Source organism: Oncorhynchus kisutch, linkage group LG14, assembly GCF_002021735.2.
Source record: "Oncorhynchus kisutch isolate 150728-3 linkage group LG14, Okis_V2, whole genome shotgun sequence".
NCBI classification, from domain to species: domain Eukaryota; kingdom Metazoa; phylum Chordata; class Actinopteri; order Salmoniformes; family Salmonidae; genus Oncorhynchus; species Oncorhynchus kisutch.
In genome coordinates this window covers 84,638,392-84,657,225 of record NC_034187.2, presented here as the reverse complement: position 1 = coordinate 84,657,225, position 18,834 = coordinate 84,638,392, and the positions used below count along the sequence as shown (strand labels likewise).

Sequence of the window (18,834 nt, the reverse complement as noted above, 5' to 3'; positions counted from 1 at the left end):
AAAAACACATCGGAAGGATATGCGGAGTCATCCCCCTATTCATACACTATCTGGCATCTAATGTAGAGCCATCCCCCTATTCATACACTATCTGGCATCTAATGTAGAGCCATCCCCCTATTCATACACTATCTGGCATCTAATGTAGAGCCATCCTTCTATTCATACACTATCTGGCATCTAATGTAGAGCCATCCCCCTATTCATACACTATCTGGCATCTAATGTAGAGCCATCCCCCTATTCATACACCATCTGGCATCTAATGTAGAGCCATCCTTCTATTCATACACTATCTGGCATCTAATGTAGAGCCATCCCCCTATTCATACACTATCTGGCATCTAATGTAGAGCCATCCCCTTATTCATACACTATCTGGCATCTAATGTAGAGCCATCCCCCTATTCATACACTATCTGGCATCTAATGTAGAGCCATCCCCCTATTCATACACTATCTGGCATCTAATTTAGAGCCATCCCCCTATTCATACACTATCTGGCATCTAATGTAGAGCCATCCCCCTATTCATATACTATCTGGCATCTAATGTAGAGCCATCCCCCTATTCATACACTATCTGGCATCTAATGTAGAGCCATCCTTCTATTCATACACCATCTGGCATCTAATGTAGAGCCATCCCCCTATTCATACACCATCTGGCATCTAATGTAGAGCCATCCCCCTATTCATACACCATCTGGCATCTAATGTAGAGCCATCCCCCTATTCATACACCATCTGGCATCTAATGTAGAGCCATCCTTCTATTCATACACCATCTGGCATCTAATTTAGAGCCATCCCCCTATTCATACACCATCTGGCATCTAATGTAGAGCCATCCTCCTATTCATACACCATCTGGCATCTAATGTAGAGCCCTCCTCCTATTCAAACACCATCTGGCATCTAATGTAGAGCCACCCTCCTATTCAAACACCATCTGGCATCTAATGTAGAGCCCTCCTCCTATTCAAACACCATCTGGCATTTAATGTAGAGCCATCCCCCTATTCATACACTATCTGGCATCAAATGAGAGCCATCCTTCTATTCATACACCATCTGGCATCTAATGTAGAGCCATCCCCCTATTCATACACCATCTGGCATCTAATGTAGAGCCATCCCCCTATTCATACACCATCTGGCATCTAATGTAGAGCCATCCCTCTATTCATACACCATCTGGCATCTAATGTAGAGCCATCCTTCTATTCATACACCATCTGGCATCTAATGTAGAGCCCTCCTCCTATTCATACACCATCTGGCATCTAATGTAGAGCCCTCCTCCTATTCAAACACCATCTGGCATCTAATGTAGAGCCATCCCCCTATTCATACACCATCTGGCATCTAATGTAGAGCCATCCCCCTATTCATACACCATCTGGCATCTAATGTAGAGCCATCCCTCTATTCATACACCATCTGGCATCTAATGTAGAGCCATCCTTCTATTCATACACCATCTGGCATCTGATGTAGAGCCCTCCTCCTATTCATACACCATCTGGCATCTAATGTAGAGCCCTCCTCCTATCCAAACACCATCTGGCATCTAATGTAGAGCCATCCCTCTATTCATACACCATCTGGCATCTAATGTAGAGCCATCCTTCTATTCATACACCATCTGGCATCTAATGTAGAGCCATCCCCCTATTCATACACCATCTGGCATCTAATGTAGAGCCATCCCCCTATTCATACACTATCTGGCATCTAATGTAGAGCCATCCTTCTATTCATACACCATCTGGCATCTAATGTAGAGCCATCCCCCTATTCATACACCATCTGGCATCTAATGTAGAGCCATCCCCCTATTCATACACCATCTGGCATCTAATTTAGAGCCATCCCCCTATTCATACACTATCTGGCATCTAATGTAGAGCCATCCCCCTATTCATACACTATCTGGCATCTAATGTAGAGCCATCCCCCTATTCATACACTATCTGGCATCTAATGTAGAGCCATCCTTCTATTCATACACCATCTGGCATCTAATGTAGAGCCATCCCCCTATTCATACACCATCTGGCATCTAATGTAGAGCCATCCCCCTATTCATACACCATCTGGCATCTAATGTAGACCCATCCCTCTATTCATACACCATCTGGCATCTAATGTAGAGCCATCCTTCTATTCATACACCATCTGGCATCTAATGTAGAGCCATCCCCCTATTCATACACCATCTGGCATCTAATGTAGAGCCATCCTCCTATTCATACACCATCTGGCATCTAATGTAGAGCCCTCCTCCTATTCAAACACCATCTGGCATCTAATGTAGAGCCACCCTCCTATTCAAACACCATCTGGCATCTAATGTAGAGCCCTCCTCCTATTCAAACACCATCTGGCATTTAATGTAGAGCCATCCCCCTATTCATACACTATCTGGCATCTAATGAGAGCCATCCTTCTATTCATACACCATCTGGCATCTAATGTAGAGCCATCCCCCTATTCATACACCATCTGGCATCTAATGTAGAGCCATCCCCCTATTCATACACCATCTGGCATCTAATGTAGAGCCATCCCTCTATTCATACACCATCTGGCATCTAATGTAGAGCCATCCTTCTATTCATACACCATCTGGCATCTAATGTAGAGCCCTCCTCCTATTCATACACCATCTGGCATCTAATGTAGAGCCCTCCTCCTATTCAAACACCATCTGGCATCTAATGTAGAGCCATCCCCCTATTCATACACCATCTGGCATCTAATGTAGAGCCATCCCCCTATTCATACACCATCTGGCATCTAATGTAGAGCCATCCCTCTATTCATACACCATCTGGCATCTAATGTAGAGCCATCCTTCTATTCATACACCATCTGGCATCTGATGTAGAGCCCTCCTCCTATTCATACACCATCTGGCATCTAATGTAGAGCCCTCCTCCTATTCAAACACCATCTGGCATCTAATGTAGAGCCATCCCTCTATTCATACACCATCTGGCATCTAATGTAGAGCCATCCTTCTATTCATACACCATCTGGCATCTAATGTAGAGCCATCCCCCTATTCATACACCATCTGGCATCTAATGTAGAGCCATCCCCCTATTCATACACTATCTGGCATCTAATGTAGAGCCATCCTTCTATGCATACACCATCTGGCATCTAATGTAGAGCCATCCCCCTATTCATACACCATCTGTCATCTAATGTAGAGCCATCCTTCTATTCATACACCATCTGGCATCTAATGTAGAGCCCTCCTCCTATTCATACACCATCTGGCATCTAATGTAGAGCCCTCCTCCTATTCATACACCATCTGGCATCTAATGTAGAGCCCTCCTCCTATTCAAACACCATCTGGCATCTAATGTAGAGCCATCCCCCTATTCATACACCATCTGGCATCTAATGTAGAGCCATCCCCCTATTCATACACCATCTGGCATCTAATGTAGGGCCATCCCTCTATTCATACACCATCTGGCATCTAATGTAGAGCCATCCTTCTATTCATACACCATCTGGCATCTGATGTAGAGCCCTCCTCCTATTCATACACCATCTGGCATCTAATGTAGAGCCCTCCTCCTATTCAAACACCATCTGGCATCTAATGTAGAGCCATCCCTCTATTCATACACCATCTGGCATCTAATGTAGAGCCATCCTTTTATTCATACACCATCTGGCATCTAATGTAGAGCCATCCCCCTATTCATACACCATCTGGCATCTAATGTAGAGCCATCCCCCTATTCATACACTATCTGGCATCTAATGTAGAGCCATCCTTCTATTCATACACCATCTGGCATCTAATGTAGAGCCATCCCCCTATTCATACACCATCTGGCATCTAATGTAGAGCCATCCCCCTATTCATACACCATCTGGCATCTAATTTAGAGCCATCCCCCTATTCATACACTATCTGGCATCTAATGTAGAGCCATCCCCCTATTCATACACTATCTGGCATCTAATGTAGAGCCATACCCCTATTCATACACCATCTGGCATCTAATGTAGAGCCATCCCCCTATTCATACACCATCTGGCATCTAATGTAGAGCCATCCCCCTATTCATACACCATCTGGCATCTAATGTAGAGCCATCCCTCTATTCATACACCATCTGGCATCTAATGTAGAGCCATCCTTCTATTCATACACCATCTGGCATCTGATGTAGAGCCCTCCTCCTATTCATACACCATCTGGCATCTAATGTAGAGCCCTCCTCCTATTCAAACACCATCTGGCATCTAATGTAGAGCCATCCCTCTATTCATACACCATCTGGCATCTAATGTAGAGCCATCCTTCTATTCATACACCATCTGGCATCTAATGTAGAGCCATCCCCCTATTCATACACCATCTGGCATCTAATGTAGAGCCATCCCCCTATTCATACACTATCTGGCATCTAATGTAGAGCCATCCTTCTATGCATACACCATCTGGCATCTAATGTAGAGCCATCCCCCTATTCATACACCATCTGGCATCTAATGTAGAGCCATCCTTCTATTCATACACCATCTGGCATCTAATGTAGAGCCCTCCTCCTATTCATACACCATCTGGCATCTAATGTAGAGCCCTCCTCCTATTCATACACCATCTGGCATCTAATGTAGAGCCCTCCTCCTATTCAAACACCATCTGGCATCTAATGTAGAGCCATCCCCCTATTCATACACCATCTGGCATCTAATGTAGAGCCATCCCCCTATTCATACACCATCTGGCATCTAATGTAGGGCCATCCCTCTATTCATACACCATCTGGCATCTAATGTAGAGCCATCCTTCTATTCATACACCATCTGGCATCTGATGTAGAGCCCTCCTCCTATTCATACACCATCTGGCATCTAATGTAGAGCCCTCCTCCTATTCAAACACCATCTGGCATCTAATGTAGAGCCATCCCTCTATTCATACACCATCTGGCATCTAATGTAGAGCCATCCTTCTATTCATACACCATCTGGCATCTAATGTAGAGCCATCCCCCTATTCATACACCATCTGGCATCTAATGTAGAGCCATCCCCCTATTCATACACTATCTGGCATCTAATGTAGAGCCATCCTTCTATTCATACACCATCTGGCATCTAATGTAGAGCCATCCCCCTACTAATGTAGAGCCATCCCCCTATTCATACACCATCTGGCATCTAATTTAGAGCCATCCCCCTATTCATACACTATCTGGCATCTAATGTAGAGCCATCCCCCTATTCATACACTATCTGGCATCTAATGTAGAGCCATACCCCTATTCATACACTATCTGGCATCTAATGTAGAGCCATCCTTCTATTCATACACCATCTGGCATCTAATGTAGAGCCATCCCCCTATTCATACACCATCTGGCATCTAATGTAGAGCCATCCCCCTATTCATACACCATCTGGCATCTAATGTAGAGCCATCCCTCTATTCATACACCATCTGGCATCTAATGTAGAGCCATCCTTCTATTCATACACCATCTGGCATCTAATGTAGAGCCATCCCCCTATTCATTCACCATCTGGCATCTAATGTAGAGCCATCCCTCTATTCATACACCATCTGGCATCTAATGTAGAGCCATCCTTCTATTCATACACCATCTGGCATCTGATGTAGAGCCCTCCTCCTATTCATACACCATCTGGCATCTAATGTAGAGCCCTCCTCCTATCCAAACACCATCTGGCATCTAATGTAGAGCCATCCCTCTATTCATACACCATCTGGCATCTAATGTAGAGCCATCCTTCTATTCATACACCATCTGGCATCTAATGTAGAGCCATCCCCCTATTCATACACCATCTGGCATCTAATGTAGAGCCATCCCCCTATTCATACACTATCTGGCATCTAATGTAGAGCCATCCTTCTATTCATACACCATCTGGCATCTAATGTAGAGCCATCCCCCTATTCATACACCATCTGGCATCTAATGTAGAGCCATCCCCCTATTCATACACCATCTGGCATCTAATTTAGAGCCATCCCCCTATTCATACACTATCTGGCATCTAATGTAGAGCCATCCCCCTATTCATACACTATCTGGCATCTAATGTAGAGCCATCCCCCTATTCATACACTATCTGGCATCTAATGTAGAGCCATCCTTCTATTCATACACCATCTGGCATCTAATGTAGAGCCATCCCCCTATTCATACACCATCTGGCATCTAATGTAGAGCCATCCCCCTATTCATACACCATCTGGCATCTAATGTAGAGCCATCCCTCTATTCATACACCATCTGGCATCTAATGTAGAGCCATCCTTCTATTCATACACCATCTGGCATCTAATGTAGAGCCATCCCCCTATTCATACACCATCTGGCATCTAATGTAGAGCCATCCTCCTATTCATACACCATCTGGCATCTAATGTAGAGCCCTCCTCCTATTCAAACACCATCTGGCATCTAATGTAGAGCCACCCTCCTATTCAAACACCATCTGGCATCTAATGTAGAGCCCTCCTCCTATTCAAACACCATCTGGCATTTAATGTAGAGCCATCCCCCTATTCATACACTATCTGGCATCTAATGAGAGCCATCCTTCTATTCATACACCATCTGGCATCTAATGTAGAGCCATCCCCCTATTCATACACCATCTGGCATCTAATGTAGAGCCATCCCCCTATTCATACACCATCTGGCATCTAATGTAGAGCCATCCCTCTATTCATACACCATCTGGCATCTAATGTAGAGCCATCCTTCTATTCATACACCATCTGGCATCTAATGTAGAGCCCTCCTCCTATTCATACACCATCTGGCATCTAATGTAGAGCCCTCCTCCTATTCAAACACCATCTGGCATCTAATGTAGAGCCATCCCCCTATTCATACACCATCTGGCATCTAATGTAGAGCCATCCCCCTATTCATACACCATCTGGCATCTAATGTAGAGCCATCCCTCTATTCATACACCATCTGGCATCTAATGTAGAGCCATCCTTCTATTCATACACCATCTGGCATCTGATGTAGAGCCCTCCTCCTATTCATACACCATCTGGCATCTAATGTAGAGCCCTCCTCCTATTCAAACACCATCTGGCATCTAATGTAGAGCCATCCCTCTATTCATACACCATCTGGCATCTAATGTAGAGCCATCCTTCTATTCATACACCATCTGGCATCTAATGTAGAGCCATCCCCCTATTCATACACCATCTGGCATCTAATGTAGAGCCATCCCCCTATTCATACACTATCTGGCATCTAATGTAGAGCCATCCTTCTATGCATACACCATCTGGCATCTAATGTAGAGCCATCCCCCTATTCATACACCATCTGGCATCTAATGTAGAGCCATCCTTCTATTCATACACCATCTGGCATCTAATGTAGAGCCCTCCTCCTATTCATACACCATCTGGCATCTAATGTAGAGCCCTCCTCCTATTCATACACCATCTGGCATCTAATGTAGAGCCCTCCTCCTATTCAAACACCATCTGGCATCTAATGTAGAGCCATCCCCCTATTCATACACCATCTGGCATCTAATGTAGAGCCATCCCCCTATTCATACACCATCTGGCATCTAATGTAGGGCCATCCCTCTATTCATACACCATCTGGCATCTAATGTAGAGCCATCCTTCTATTCATACACCATCTGGCATCTGATGTAGAGCCCTCCTCCTATTCATACACCATCTGGCATCTAATGTAGAGCCCTCCTCCTATTCAAACACCATCTGGCATCTAATGTAGAGCCATCCCTCTATTCATACACCATCTGGCATCTAATGTAGAGCCATCCTTTTATTCATACACCATCTGGCATCTAATGTAGAGCCATCCCCTATTCATACACCATCTGGCATCTAATGTAGAGCCATCCCCCTATTCATACACTATCTGGCATCTAATGTAGAGCCATCCTTCTATTCATACACCATCTGGCATCTAATGTAGAGCCATCCCCCTATTCATACACCATCTGGCATCTAATGTAGAGCCATCCCCCTATTCATACACCATCTGGCATCTAATTTAGAGCCATCCCCCTATTCATACACTATCTGGCATCTAATGTAGAGCCATCCCCCTATTCATACACTATCTGGCATCTAATGTAGAGCCATACCCCTATTCATACACCATCTGGCATCTAATGTAGAGCCATCCCCCTATTCATACACCATCTGGCATCTAATGTAGAGCCATCCCCCTATTCATACACCATCTGGCATCTAATGTAGAGCCATCCCTCTATTCATACACCATCTGGCATCTAATGTAGAGCCATCCTTCTATTCATACACCATCTGGCATCTGATGTAGAGCCCTCCTCCTATTCATACACCATCTGGCATCTAATGTAGAGCCCTCCTCCTATTCAAACACCATCTGGCATCTAATGTAGAGCCATCCCTCTATTCATACACCATCTGGCATCTAATGTAGAGCCATCCTTCTATTCATACACCATCTGGCATCTAATGTAGAGCCATCCCCCTATTCATACACCATCTGGCATCTAATGTAGAGCCATCCCCCTATTCATACACTATCTGGCATCTAATGTAGAGCCATCCTTCTATGCATACACCATCTGGCATCTAATGTAGAGCCATCCCCCTATTCATACACCATCTGGCATCTAATGTAGAGCCATCCTTCTATTCATACACCATCTGGCATCTAATGTAGAGCCCTCCTCCTATTCATACACCATCTGGCATCTAATGTAGAGCCCTCCTCCTATTCATACACCATCTGGCATCTAATGTAGAGCCCTCCTCCTATTCAAACACCATCTGGCATCTAATGTAGAGCCATCCCCCTATTCATACACCATCTGGCATCTAATGTAGAGCCATCCCCCTATTCATACACCATCTGGCATCTAATGTAGGGCCATCCCTCTATTCATACACCATCTGGCATCTAATGTAGAGCCATCCTTCTATTCATACACCATCTGGCATCTGATGTAGAGCCCTCCTCCTATTCATACACCATCTGGCATCTAATGTAGAGCCCTCCTCCTATTCAAACACCATCTGGCATCTAATGTAGAGCCATCCCTCTATTCATACACCATCTGGCATCTAATGTAGAGCCATCCTTCTATTCATACACCATCTGGCATCTAATGTAGAGCCATCCCCCTATTCATACACCATCTGGCATCTAATGTAGAGCCATCCCCCTATTCATACACTATCTGGCATCTAATGTAGAGCCATCCTTCTATTCATACACCATCTGGCATCTAATGTAGAGCCATCCCCCTACTAATGTAGAGCCATCCCCCTATTCATACACCATCTGGCATCTAATTTAGAGCCATCCCCCTATTCATACACTATCTGGCATCTAATGTAGAGCCATCCCCCTATTCATACACTATCTGGCATCTAATGTAGAGCCATACCCCTATTCATACACTATCTGGCATCTAATGTAGAGCCATCCTTCTATTCATACACCATCTGGCATCTAATGTAGAGCCATCCCCCTATTCATACACCATCTGGCATCTAATGTAGAGCCATCCCCCTATTCATACACCATCTGGCATCTAATGTAGAGCCATCCCTCTATTCATACACCATCTGGCATCTAATGTAGAGCCATCCTTCTATTCATACACCATCTGGCATCTAATGTAGAGCCATCCCCCTATTCATTCACCATCTGGCATCTAATGTAGAGCCATCCTCCTATTCATACACCATCTGGCATCTAATGTAGAGCCCTCCTCCTATTCAAACACCATCTGGCATCTAATGTAGAGCCACCCTCCTATTCAAACACCATCTGGCATCTAATGTAGAGCCCTCCTCCTATTCAAACACCATCTGGCATTTAATGTAGAGCCATCCCCCTATTCATACACTATCTGGCATCTAATGAGAGCCATCCTTCTATTCATACACCATCTGGCATCTAATGTAGAGCCATCCCCCTATTCATACACAATCTGGCATCTAATGTAGAGCCATCCCCCTATTCATACACCATCTGGCATCTAATGTAGAGCCATCCCTCTATTCATACACCATCTGGCATCTAATGTAGAGCCATCCTTCTATTCATACACCATCTGGCATCTAATGTAGAGCCCTCCTCCTATTCATACACCATCTGGCATCTAATGTAGAGCCCTCCTCCTATTCAAACACCATCTGGCATCTAATGTAGAGCCATCCCCCTATTCATACACCATCTGGCATCTAATGTAGAGCCATCCCCCTATTCATACACCATCTGGCATCTAATGTAGAGCCATCCCTCTATTCATACACCATCTGGCATCTAATGTAGAGCCATCCTTCTATTCATACACCATCTGGCATCTGATGTAGAGCCCTCCTCCTATTCATACACCATCTGGCATCTAATGTAGAGCCCTCCTCCTATCCAAACACCATCTGGCATCTAATGTAGAGCCATCCCTCTATTCATACACCATCTGGCATCTAATGTAGAGCCATCCTTCTATTCATACACCATCTGGCATCTAATGTAGAGCCATCCCCCTATTCATACACCATCTGGCATCTAATGTAGAGCCATCCCCCTATTCATACACTATCTGGCATCTAATGTAGAGCCATCCCCCTATTCATACACTATCTGGCATCTAATGTAGAGCCATCCCCCTATTCATACACTATCTGGCATCTAATGTAGAGCCATCCCCCTATTCATACACTATCTGGCATCTAATGTAGAGCCATCCTTCTATTCATACACCATCTGGCATCTAATGTAGAGCCATCCCCCTATTCATACACCATCTGGCATCTAATGTAGAGCCATCCCCCTATTCATACACCATCTGGCATCTAATGTAGAGCCATCCCTCTATTCATACACCATCTGGCATCTAATGTAGAGCCATCCTTCTATTCATACACCATCTGGCATCTAATGTAGAGCCATCCCCCTATTCATACACCATCTGGCATCTAATGTAGAGCCATCCTCCTATTCATACACCATCTGGCATCTAATGTAGAGCCCTCCTCCTATTCAAACACCATCTGGCATCTAATGTAGAGCCACCCTCCTATTCAAACACCATCTGGCATCTAATGTAGAGCCCTCCTCCTATTCAAACACCATCTGGCATTTAATGTAGAGCCATCCCCCTATTCATACACTATCTGGCATCTAATGAGAGCCATCCTTCTATTCATACACCATCTGGCATCTAATGTAGAGCCATCCCCCTATTCATACACCATCTGGCATCTAATGTAGAGCCATCCCCCTATTCATACACCATCTGGCATCTAATGTAGAGCCATCCCTCTATTCATACACCATCTGGCACCTAATGTAGAGCCATCCTTCTATTCATACACCATCTGGCATCTAATGTAGAGCCCTCCTCCTATTCATACACCATCTGGCATCTAATGTAGAGCCCTCCTCCTATTCAAACACCATCTGGCATCTAATGTAGAGCCATCCCCCTATTCATACACCATCTGGCATCTAATGTAGAGCCATCCCCCTATTCATACACCATCTGGCATCTAATGTAGAGCCATCCCTCTATTCATACACCATCTGGCATCTAATGTAGAGCCATCCTTCTATTCATACACCATCTGGCATCTGATGTAGAGCCCTCCTCCTATTCATACACCATCTGGCATCTAATGTAGAGCCCTCCTCCTATTCAAACACCATCTGGCATCTAATGTAGAGCCATTCCTCTATTCATACACCATCTGGCATCTAATGTAGAGCCATCCTTCTATTCATACACCATCTGGCATCTAATGTAGAGCCATCCCCCTATTCATACACCATCTGGCATCTAATGTAGAGCCATCCCCCTATTCATACACTATCTGGCATCTAATGTAGAGCCATCCTTCTATGCATACACCATCTGGCATCTAATGTAGAGCCATCCCCCTATTCATACACCATCTGGCATCTAATGTAGAGCCATCCTTCTATTCATACACCATCTGGCATCTAATGTAGAGCCCTCCTCCTATTCATACACCATCTGGCATCTAATGTAGAGCCCTCCTCCTATTCATACACCATCTGGCATCTAATGTAGAACCCTCCTCCTATTCAAACACCATCTGGCATCTAATGTAGAGCCATCCCCCTATTCATACACCATCTGGCATCTAATGTAGAGCCATCCCCCTATTCATACACCATCTGGCATCTAATGTAGGGCCATCCCTCTATTCATACACCATCTGGCATCTAATGTAGAGCCCTCCTCCTATTCATACACCATCTGGCATCTAATGTAGAGCCCTCCTCCTATTCAAACACCATCTGGCATCTAATGTAGAGCCATCCCCCTATTCATACACCATCTGGCATCTAATGTAGAGCCATCCCCCTATTCATACACCATCTGGCATCTAATGTAGAGCCATCCCTCTATTCATACACCATCTGGCATCTAATGTAGAGCCATCCTTCTATTCATACACCATCTGGCATCTGATGTAGAGCCCTCCTCCTATTCATACACCATCTGGCATCTAATGTAGAGCCCTCCTCCTATCCAAACACCATCTGGCATCTAATGTAGAGCCATCCCTCTATTCATACACCATCTGGCATCTAATGTAGAGCCATCCTTCTATTCATACACCATCTGGCATCTAATGTAGAGCCATCCCCCTATTCATACACCATCTGGCATCTAATGTAGAGCCATCCCCCTATTCATACACTATCTGGCATCTAATGTAGAGCCATCCCCCTATTCATACACTATCTGGCATCTAATGTAGAGCCATCCCCCTATTCATACACTATCTGGCATCTAATGTAGAGCCATCCCCCTATTCATACACTATCTGGCATCTAATGTAGAGCCATCCTTCTATTCATACACCATCTGGCATCTAATGTAGAGCCATCCCCCTATTCATACACCATCTGGCATCTAATGTAGAGCCATCCCCCTATTCATACACCATCTGGCATCTAATGTAGAGCCATCCCTCTATTCATACACCATCTGGCATCTAATGTAGAGCCATCCTTCTATTCATACACCATCTGGCATCTAATGTAGAGCCATCCCCCTATTCATACACCATCTGGCATCTAATGTAGAGCCATCCTCCTATTCATACACCATCTGGCATCTAATGTAGAGCCCTCCTCCTATTCAAACACCATCTGGCATCTAATGTAGAGCCACCCTCCTATTCAAACACCATCTGGCATCTAATGTAGAGCCCTCCTCCTATTCAAACACCATCTGGCATTTAATGTAGAGCCATCCCCCTATTCATACACTATCTGGCATCTAATGAGAGCCATCCTTCTATTCATACACCATCTGGCATCTAATGTAGAGCCATCCCCCTATTCATACACCATCTGGCATCTAATGTAGAGCCCATCCCCCTATTCATACACCATCTGGCATCTAATGTAGAGCCATCCTCTATTCATACACCATCTGGCATCTAATGTAGAGCCATCCTTCTATTCATACACCATCTGGCATCTAATGTAGGCCCTCCTCCTATTCATACACCATCTGGCATCTAATGTAGAGCCCTCCTCCTATTCAAACACCATCTGGCATCTAATGTAGAGCCATCCCCCTATTCATACACCATCTGGCATCTAATGTAGAGCCATCCCCCTATTCATACACCATCTGGCATCTAATGTAGAGCCATCCCTCTATTCATACACCATCTGGCATCTAATGTAGAGCCATCCTTCTATTCATACACCATCTGGCATCTGATGTAGAGCCCTCCTCCTATTCATACACCATCTGGCATCTAATGTAGAGCCCTCCTCCTATTCAAACACCATCTGGCATCTAATGTAGAGCCATCCCTCTATTCATACACCATCTGGCATCTAATGTAGAGCCATCCTTCTATTCATTCACCATCTGGCATCTAATGTAGAGCCATCCCCCTATTCATACACCATCTGGCATCTAATGTAGAGCCATCCCCCTATTCATACACTATCTGGCATCTAATGTAGAGCCATCCTTCTATGCATACACCATCTGGCATCTAATGTAGAGCCATCCCCCTATTCATACACCATCTGGCATCTAATGTAGAGCCATCCTTCTATTCATACACCATCTGGCATCTAATGTAGAGCCCTCCTCCTATTCATACACCATCTGGCATCTAATGTAGAGCCCTCCTCCTATTCATACACCATCTGGCATCTAATGTAGAGCCCTCCTCCTATTCAAACACCATCTGGCATCTAATGTAGCCATCCCCCTATTCATACACCATCTGGCATCTAATGTAGAGCCATCCCCCTATTCATACACCATCTGGCATCTAATGTAGGGCCATCCCTCTATTCATACACCATCTGGCATCTAATGTAGAGCCATCCTTCTATTCATACACCATCTGGCATCTGATGTAGAGCCCTCCTCCTATTCATTACACCATCTGGCATCTAATGTAGAGCCCTCCTCCTATTCAAACACCATCTGGCATCTAATGTAGAGCCATCCCTCTATTCATACACCATCTGGCATCTAATGTAGAGCCATCCTTCTATTCATACAACCATCTGGCATCTAATGTAGAGCCATCCCCCTATTCAATACACCATCTGGCATCTAATGTAGAGCCATCCCCCTATTCATACACTATCTGGCATCTAATGTAGAGCCATCCTTCTATTCATACACCATCTGGCATCTAATGTAGAGCCATCCCCCTACTAATGTAGAGCCATCCCCCTATTCATACACCATCTGGCATCTAATTTAGAGCCATCCCCCTATTCATACACTATCTGGCATCTAATGTAGAGCCATCCCCCTATTCAATACACTATGCTCTAATGTAGAGCCAACCCTTACTAAAATGTAAGAGCCAACCTATTCATACACTTATCTGGCATCTAATGTAGAGCCCTCCTTCTATTCATACACCATCTGGCATCTAAGTAGACCATCCCCCTATTCATACACCATCTGGCATACTAATGTAAGCCATCCCCCTATTCATACACCATCTGGCATCTAATGTAGAGCCATCCCTCTATCATACACCATCTGGCATCTAATGTAGAGCCATCTTCTATTCATACACCATCTGGCATTAATGTAGAGCCACCCTCCCTATTCAAACACCATCTGGCATCTAATGTAGAGCCCTCCTCCTATTCAAACACCATCTGGCATTAATGTAGAGCCATCCCCTATTCATACACTATCTGGGCATCTAATGAGAGCCATCCTTCTATTCATACCCATCTGGCATCTAATGTAGAGCCATCCCCCTATTCATACACAATCTGGCATCTATGTAGAGCCATCCCCCTATTCATACACCATCTGGCATCTAATGTAGAGCCATCCCTCTATTCATACACCATCTGGCATCTAATGTAGAGCCATCCTTCTATTCATACACCATCTGGCATCTAATGTAGAGCCCTCCTCCTATTCATACACCATCTGGCATCTAATGTAGAGCCCTCCTCCTATTCAAACACCATCTGGCATCTAATGTAGAGCCATCCCCCTATTCATACACCATCTGGCATCTAATGTAGAGCCATCCCCTATTCATACACCATCTGGCATCTAATGTAGAGCCATCCCTCTATTCATACACCATCTGGCATCTAATGTAGAGCCATCCTTCTATTCATACACCATCTGGCATCTGATGTAGAGCCCTCCTCCTATTCATACACCATCTGGCATCTAATGTAGAGCCCTCCTCCTATCCAAACACCATCTGGCATCTAATGTAGAGCCATCCCTCTATTCATACACCATCTGGCATCTAATGTAGAGCCATCCTTCTATCATACACCATCTGGCATCTAATGTAAGAGCCATCCCCCTATTCATACACCATCTGGCATCTAATGTAGAGCCATCCCCCTATTCATACACTATCTGGCATCTAATGTAGAGCCATCCCCCTATTCATACACTATCTGGCATCTAATGTAGAGCCATCCCTCTTTCATACACTATCTGGCATCTAATGTAGAGCCATCCCCCTATTCATACACTATCTGGCATCTAATGTAGAGCCATCCTTCTATTCATACACCATCTGGCATCTAATGTTAGAGCCATCCCCCTATTCATACACCATCTGGCATCTAATGTAGAGCCATCCCCCTATTCATACACCATCTGGCATCTAATGTAGAGCCATCCCCCTATCATACACCATCTGGCATCTAATGTAGGGCCATCCCTCTATTCATACACCATCTGGCATCTAATGTAGAGCCATCCTTCTATTCATACACCATTCTGGCATCTGATGTAGAGCCCTCCTCCTATTCATACACCATCTGGCATCTAATGTAGAGCCCTCCTCCTATTCAAACACCATCTGGCATCTAATGTAGAGCCATCCCTCTATTCATACACCATCTGGCATCTAATGTAGAGCCATCCTTCTATTCATACACCATCTGGCATCTAATGTAGAGCCATCCCCCTATTCATACACCATCTGGCATCTAATGTAGAGCCATCCCCCTATTCATACACTATCTGGCATCTAATGTAGAGCCATCCTTCTATTCATACACCATCTGGCATCTAATGTAGAGCCATCCCCTACTAATGTAGAGCCATCCCCCTATTCATACACCATCTGGCATCTAATTTAGAGCCATCCCCCTATTCATACACTATCTGGCATCTAATGTAGAGCCATCCCCCTATTCATACACTATCTGGCATCTAATGTAGAGCCATACCCCTATTCATACACTATCTGGCATCTAATGTAGAGCCATCCTTCTATTCATACACCATCTGGCATCTAATGTAGAGCCATCCCCCCTATTCATCACCATCTGGCATCTAATGTAGAGCCATCCCCCTATTCATACACCATCTGGCATCTAATGTAGAGCCATCCCCCTATTCATTACACCATCTGGCATCTAATGTAGAGCCATCCTCTATTCATACACCATCTGGCATCTAATGTAGAGCCTCCTTCTATTCATACACCATCTGGCATCTATGTAGAGCCACCCTCCTATTCAAACACCATCTGGCATCTAATGTAGAGCCCTCTCCTATTCAAACACCATCTGGCATTTAATGTAGAGCCATCCCCCTATTCATACACTATCTGGCATCTAATGAGAGCCATCCTTCTATTCATACACCATCTGGCATCTAATGTAGAGCCATCCCCCTATTCATACACAATCTGGCATCTAATGTAGAGCCATCCCCCTATTCATACACCATCTGGCATCTAATGTAGAGCCATCCCTCTATTCATACACCATCTGGCATCTAATGTAGAGCCATCCTTCTATTCATACACCATCTGGCATCTAATGTAGAGCCCTCCTCCTATTCATTACACCATCTGGCATCTAATGTAGAGCCCTCCTCCTATTCAAACACATCTGGCATCTAATGTATGAGCCATCCCCCTATTCATACACCATCTGGCATCTATGTAGAGCCATCCCCCTATTCATACACCATCTGGCATCTAATGTAGAGCCATCCCTCTATTCATACACCATCTGGCATCTAATGTAGAGCCATCCTTCTATTCATACACCATCTGGCATCTGATGTAGAGCCCTCCTCCTATTCATACACCATCTGGCATCTAATGTAGAGCCCTCCTCCTATCCAAACACCATCTGGCATCTAATGTGAGCCATCCCTCTATTCATACACCATCTGGCATCTAATGTAGAGCCCTCCATCCTTCTCTTCATTAACACCCAATCTGGCATTAATGTAGAGCCATCCCTGCATACACCATCTGGCATCTAATGTAGCCATCCCCCATTCATACCTATCTGGCATCTAATGTAGAGCCATCCCCTATTCATACACTATCTGGCATCTAATGTAGAGCCATCCCCCTATTCATACACTATCTGGCATCTAATGTAGAGCCATCCCCCTATTCATACACTATCTGGCATCTAATGTAGAGCCATCCTTTCTATTCATACACCATCTGGCATCTAATGTAGAGCCATCCCCCTATTCATACACCATCTGGCATCTAATGTAGAGCCATCCCCCTATTCATACACCATCTGGCATCTAATGTAGAGCCATCCCCCTATTCATACACCATCTGGCATCTAATGTAGGGCCATCCCTCTATTCATACACCATCTGGCATCTAATGTAGAGCCATCCTTCTATTCATACACCATCTGGCATCTGATGTAGAGCCCCCTCCTCCTATTCATACACCATCTGGCATCTAATGTAGAGCCCCTCCTCCTATTCAAACACCATCTGGCATCTAATGTAGAGCCATCCCTCTATTCATACACCATCTGGCATCTAATGTAGAGCCATCCTTCTATTCATACACCATCTGGCATCTAATGTAGAGCCATCCCCCTATTCATACACCATCTGGCATCTAATGTAGAGCCATCCCCCTATTCATACACTATCTGGCATCTAATGTAGAGCCACCCTTCTATTCATACACCATCTGGCATCTAATGTAGAGCCATCCCCCTATTCATACACCATCTGGCATCTAATGTAGAGCCATCCCCCTATTCATACACCATCTGGCATCTAATTTAGAGCCATCCCCCTATTCATACACTATCTGGCATCTAATGTAGAGCCATCCCCCTATTCATACACTATCTGGCATCTAATGTAGAGCCATACCCCTATTCATACACCATCTGGCATCTAATGTAGAGCCATCCCCCTATTCATACACCATCTGGCATCTAATGTAGAGCCATCCCCCTATTCATACACCATCTGGCATCTAATGTAGAGCCATCCCTCTATTCATACACCATC

At 44.6% G+C, this 18,834-nt stretch overlaps 1 protein-coding gene across 1 annotated transcript in view; it reads right to left on the bottom strand.

The window, feature by feature from the left end:
* Nucleotides 1–18,834, bottom strand: part of LOC116353436 (regulating synaptic membrane exocytosis protein 3-like) — a 169,233-nt gene that overhangs the window by 13,278 nt on the left and 137,121 nt on the right. The window lies entirely within an intron of this gene.